This window comes from Ursus americanus, unplaced genomic scaffold (assembly GCF_024610735.1).
Source record: "Ursus americanus isolate L20-20 unplaced genomic scaffold, mUrsAme1.1.p SCAF_99, whole genome shotgun sequence".
NCBI lineage: Eukaryota > Metazoa > Chordata > Mammalia > Carnivora > Ursidae > Ursus > Ursus americanus.
This window is the reverse complement of record NW_028273681.1, coordinates 581,796-588,157: the sequence shown is the minus strand read 5'-3', so window position 1 is coordinate 588,157 and position 6,362 is coordinate 581,796. Positions and strand designations below refer to the sequence as shown.

General features: G+C 44.1%; 1 long non-coding RNA gene across 1 annotated transcript; it reads left to right on the top strand.

Moving 5' to 3' along the window:
* Positions 1-4,181: 4,181 nt before the first annotated feature.
* LOC148106709 (uncharacterized) lies at positions 4,182-5,706 on the top strand. Its single transcript, XR_015723605.1, has 3 exons — positions 4,182-4,392; positions 4,503-4,695; positions 4,887-5,706. It is a non-coding gene; the product is annotated as an uncharacterized LOC148106709 (long non-coding RNA).
* The last annotated feature ends 656 nt before the right edge of the window (positions 5,707-6,362 follow it).

Below are 6,362 nucleotides of genomic sequence, written 5' to 3'. Positions count from 1 at the left end.
GGTCACCATGTTACTTCGATGTTGCCTTCTATCAACACGGAGTTGTTTCTCACAACTACTTAGATAGGACCTCTCCTTATGCTTTCACTTGCACTTCTGCAAGTACTCCCATCTTCATTACAGAAGATGTGAGTTGAAAGATTTTTTCCAAGGGTGTTCTTACCTGAGCATACAGAATGTTCCTTAGGTTTCATGCAGATTTTGGAACATACATCCACCCTCATGAACTTGATTTGGAAAGTTGTCTCCAGATGGTGCTCTTTAATAGTGCTAAGCGTATGGCACTTCTTTTACCGTTCAACACAGATATTTGAAAAAGCTTCTCTCTTCATGCATCAGGATGTTTGAAGTTTCATTCTCTATACAGAACCTTGGTGCTCAGAGTGGAGTAAACGTCATTTCTTTACAAGTTCCTTTACCCTTGAGCCAATGCTTTCAGCCTCATGAGAAAAGATCTGAGTTTCAGACAGTGTCCTACGGATTTCCCTCATAAAGTTAAGCGTATGATAATTCCCTTATGCTGAGAAACACTTCTGAGAATGCTTCCAACTTCGTAAAAGAAGATGTGCCTTGAAGGATGGATTCGGTACGGTCGTTTCTTGAAGCTAAGTCTCTGCCACTTTCCTTATGCTTTCAGGGCAATGATGCAAACGTTTCCATCTTCATGACAGAATTTGTTGGTTGAAAGATGCTATCTACCCAGTGCTCTCACCTACTATTAAGTTTATGGCACTTTCGTTAAGGTTCAACACACAGGAAAGAAACCCCGGTTGATCCATTTGTCAGGAGGTTGGTTTGATATTGTTTTCTATCTACACAGATTTGGTTCTTAGAATTAAGTAGACGGCACTTCTTTATGAGCTCGCACACATTCTTACTACACTTCACTACAGAAGTTGTGATTTGAGACATGGTGTCAATACAGTGTTCCTGTATAGAGTGAAACAACGCGCTTTATGCGTCTGTTTTCACAGACAGTTTTGCACATACTTCCGTTTTTATGACAGAAGACTGTGAGATGCAAGATGCTTTCTCTATGGTGTTCTTTCGTGGACTTCAGTATATGGCACTTTCCCTACGTTTTCTTAGACACCTGTGCCAATAGTTTCATCTTCACGACCGAAGATGTCAGGTGAATGTTGGCTTTGATACAATGTTCTTCCTTGAAGATTGGTTAGTGGCCCTTATGCTTTCATTCCCACTCTGCAACATGCTTCCATCATCATGACAGAGGATGGGAGTTGGAAGACCCTTACCATGCTCTTCTTACTGAGAGTTACGTCTATGGCAGTTTCCTTAAGGTTCAACACACATATTGGAAAACCCTGATGTCTTCAGTGATCAACGTTACCGTCTCTCTGCACAAACCTGATTCACTGAATGGAGTGATGGCACTTTCTTTTCCTTTTCACACATTTTTGATCGGCATCCTCTTTTTTTGGAAATTTTGTTTGGAAATTTTAATATGCCTTTCTCAATATCTGATGGAAAAAGCAGACAAAACATTGGTAACAAATGTGACCTAATTGACGTCTATGTAATATTGCATAATACGTGCAGAATACATTATTTCCAGTGGTCATAGACTATTTACCCAAACAGATGATATGTTGTTCCATGAATCATGTCTACATTTTAACATCCTGAAACTAACTAGATTCTATTCGTAGGCCACCAAGGAATAGAGCCCGAGTCCTCATGAAAAGAAGACCAGGAAATCCCTCCATGTTTAAAAATTCAATGTAACTTTGCTGCATATCCTAAGGGTCAGAGAGGGAATCGCAATGGACATTTTCCACCTTTTCTACATCAGGGCTCACACACAATGGCCCTTTGTCTCTGAAGAGCACTGACTATCCTAACATAGACAGGACTTAAGCCTCCTATCAGAGTTCTGCATGTCCCAGGCACACCTGGCAGCCTTGGCCTGTGCCCACACACACCTCCCTCCAGCTTTCCTTTCTGGTGGCATTGTGTTAAGGTAGTCAACATAGCCATATGGAGATGAGAAGCTCCCCACTCCTAGTGATGATGTTGCTATTGTCCCCACCAAGCTAATAACATGATTTCTGAGAGAATTACAACAAAATAGCAGTTTCTTGACCTTCATGAAAGTGTGAAAATCATCTTGTGAGTCATCTTTTCGAAACACGGTTTCACCATGTGTTCTTTTCTCTGGAAAAGATATAGACCCAATGGTAATTATGGCTCCTGAGCACCTGCTCTTGGGAGAATCCATACTGGCTCTGAGTAGCATTCTCCCTCGTAAACTTCTCAACTGGGGTGTAGATAGAATGAGTCCCATTTTTAGATGGATAGACAAAGGCTCAGAAATGATATGAATTACAGAGGATTTTAGTGTCAGAAACCTAAGTGTGATCTCCAAACTGACTCCAAATCCCTTGTTCTTCCATACAAGGTACCATTTCGCTCTACCCCAGGTCTTCTCAATCTGGAAACCTAGGAAGTATTAGGATTTTCTTGTTGTGTGGCCAAATGGAATGAATTCGGCTGCCTTTTCACCTCTGCCCATCATGATCATGAAGATAATTCTCTCAGTGGAGGACCTTTGAGTCGGAGACTTAAAGATCCCTAGGAATAGAGATACTATACTATTTTTCTGATATTAAAGTGACTGAAAGAACTATGCTTTTTTAATTGATGGAGGCTCTGGTCTGTAGAGTGTCCTGTAAGGTCGGAAATAGTATTTAAAGCAGTTAGCCTCTTCTATAGAGTGAGACAATGCTTCTAAAGATTTCCTAAATATTCCCTTACCTGTGATTATTTATTCCCAACCATCGTAGTGTTTCTATGTTACGATTATGATTTCATTAAGGCCAACGTTGCGGAGAAAGAACTTAGTGTATCCAGGGGCACTTTCGTGTTGTGACAGTGAGCTATTCTGTTGTATTCTGTAGTCCAAGGGAATGGTGCCAGACATCTCTAAGATGTGTAAAATTCTGACTGTAAATGATCTCTATGCTTCAGAGATTTGGGCAGGACAAGGGGAGGAGTCCAGAGACCATGAACGCCTCTGTTACCTGTGTTGACCATGGAGCAGGTAACCTTCTGTAGGGGTCCTTTGATGTCTCTTTACTATTGGAAAGGTGCTTTCATCTCACGTTCCACCATTTGGTAGTGATGATAAGGATAAGAGTAATTTTTATGTCATACCATCTGTGAGGCCTGATCTTGGCCTCCCAGGAAAGCTCTCCTTTAACATTTTACCCAGCTCAAAATGACTGGGCAAACCCTCAAAGCATGGGCCCTATTTCTGCCCCCAGCACTTATTGTCCATATGCATCAAAAAGAAAAAGAGAACCAAAAAATGCCTTTGCCAACATCAAGGTGAGAACACAAAAGAACCTTTCTTGCTCCCATAAGATTAAAGTCATACTGATTTGTACATACTGAAAACATAAGAAAAAGTCTGTCACTTTCTGGAACCTTCTTCCTCATCATGATGTATAACTGTACGTAGCACAACTCAGAACAAATATATGACCCTGCCCTAAATGTTCCTTCCCTGGAGCACTCCCTTCTTTGTGAATATTGTGTCTCCCAGGCAGCTGTCCTTGACTTGGGTTTGAATAAAACTCTCTTCCTTCCTCTCTAAAATGTTTTAAAAGGTTCCTTCATTTAGTGTCGACAATAACACTCTGTTTTCAAGTGAAAAATAAATGTTCCTGGTTCACAACCTTGACAGAACAGAAGGCCGGCTTTTCCTTCCTTCCCTGTAGAACTAAGCATGTGTATATAGATTGCAGCACAAATGGGCTCACCCTAGAAGGATGTTTTGAAGGTCTGAGAAGCACTATCCACTCCATGGGTGAGACAAGAAGGCAAAGCTATTCCCGCTTGGAGCATTCCTTTTGGCGCTTAAAATTGCCTTGGATATGCATAAAAGCATTGCATTTCCTAAAGCCCAAGGCTGGAACAGTCTGAGAGCAGCTGACCTTGCCAGGAACCAGGCACACCCTTGCAGGAAGGGTTGGTGCAGAAGGGAAGGGGCAGGGCTCTGAGGGTGGTCTGCAGCTAGAGGGGTCCGCGAAAGGGGCCGCGTGTGTGTGTGTGTGTGTGTGTGTGTGTGTGTGTGTGTGATTGCAGCCCTGCCCATGATCCCCGTCATGCCTGCTCAGGGCGTTTAGCCAAGGAGGTGCCTCCTGGACCTCTGCACTCCCAGAGTTGTGAGTCATGGGGCCGGTTGCCTGGCATTCAAGGAGTTGGAAGCATCATACTCCCCAAGCAATCACCCCATGGGGGTGGAGCTACGTCTCTGTGTGCAGATCCGGAGCAGCCCAAGGACGCAGACCAGGAGCCAAGGAAGTGGAGTTTTGAGAGAGTGGACCTGTGGAGTTCCTGGCTGGGTGAATGCATGCTGTGTGGCCATAGGTGGGCTTTCTGGGAGTAGGGGCACCCCGGGTAAGAGGCAGGGTTCTGGAAGGGCATGTTGAGAGAGTTCATCATGGAGACTCAGTTTTCTTTCCTTTTTCCCTTGAAAGTCTCTTCTGCCTAGTCTCCGTCAACTGGCCATACACTCCAGACCCAGGAACTCCAGGGCACCCGCTCAGCAAAGCTTTTGTGGGATGGTTCGCAGACATTCCAGGGTTTCCCGTGTTCCCCAAGAAGAGCGAGAGAAAGGACCGCACAGTCCCCAACTTCAGTGCGGTGCCCCTGTCCCCCGACACAGTGCAGGTAATGGACCTTGAGCAGTTCCCCGAGTTCAGCAGGGTATTCCCTGTTCCCTCAGGCACAGGTGGGGCGCTAGGAAGGCCCAGAGCCCTTACCCAACTTCAGCATTGTGCTAGCTGTTTCCTGGGAATGGTGGCAATGGGCTGGGAGATAATTACTACTAAAAGACAAGTCTATGTTTCCCCTTCTCCCAGAAACCACAGCAGGTGTGCAGGCTTTAGGTCCGAGGAGCTGCTTCTCCCCATCTGACAACACTTCTCTGCTCTGGCTCCGCGACACCCTACGTTCTGAACGTCTGCATCTGAGTCAGTGAGGCAGCTTGACACGGGATCCAGCATTCAGAGAAAGCGGCAGGTCCATTTGGAGAAATGTCATATCCACATCAGGACTGGAAGTAAAACCTCTCATGAACCCACCATCTCCTGGGCTTTTCTCTTTTCTCTAGTTGAGCCATGAAGTAAAACTTAAGTAATAGTTGTCAGCGTTCTGAATTTGGTGAAGGAGGTACTTAGTTTCTGAACTTGGAGCACTTTGCAGGGGATCCCATTTTCTCTGTTCATTGACTGCTTATGAATGTATTTTGAACAGCTGTTTCCTAGAAACACTCTTTCATTAGAAAGGGAAGGTGAGGTTTACTCTTTGCCTATTTTTAAGATATACGTTTGACAGTGTTTATACAGTTGGGCCTAAGATATGGGTGAGTGGCCACCATTTAGTGTTAGATGGCCTTTTGTCGTCACATACAAATATGGATGATGTCTTTCCAATTGTCAAAGGTGATGTTTCATCACTGATTAGTCTTTTCATCCCAAGAGTTACAATGGGGGTCGAGGGAAAATTCAAAATTATTCAGAGCAGCATTTTGCTGTTTAAAATATATGCTGGTGTTGGGTAGTAAGGAGGGCACATATTGCATGGTGCACTGGGTGTTATATGCAACTAATGTATCATCGAAATTTACTATACTGTATGGAGACTATAACATTATGTAATAAAAAACAATAAAAAAATAAAGGTAAACCTTGTGTATCTAACTATACCAGATGTATCATCTCGATATTTTGAAGTGCCATATTCAATCTGCTGTTTCTTTGGTAGTGGAGTCAGAGGAGAGTCTTTGGGAATTCCTTTCGATAGAGGCATGGTGGTGGCTACAATTGGGTAGGCGACAGGGGCCCTGGGCTGAGTTCTGGAACTGCTTTCCTGATGCTGGGTGAGTCAGGTTATGCCAAAGAGTTTCTGTTTCTTCCCTATGAGATTGACAAAAACCGGCTTCCAACGGAAAAATCTTTCGTAAAGTGCAAACATGCTCAAAAGTGCCTGTGCCAAGGTGAAGTAAATGCCATACACTGATCTGTAAGAGACCACAGTTTGCTAGCAGGAGATAAACCCGAACGAACACAGCAGGGGACACTTGGGGCAGAAACGGCTTCCGAAGAAAAAAAAGTTCTTGATGTGGAAAACCTATCTAAAGTGGTTGTAGCAAAGTAAACAGAATGCCACACACTTATGTGCAAGAAACAACATTCCCCAGGCATGGTCTAAGCCCAGACATCGTCACTGTGCTTTTGGTAGCATGAGGGAAACCCGAGCCTCACAGCCCTGACCCATTAGGTAAAAAGCCGGCTTCCAAAGGAAACAGTTTTCCTAAGGTGCAGACCCTCTCACAA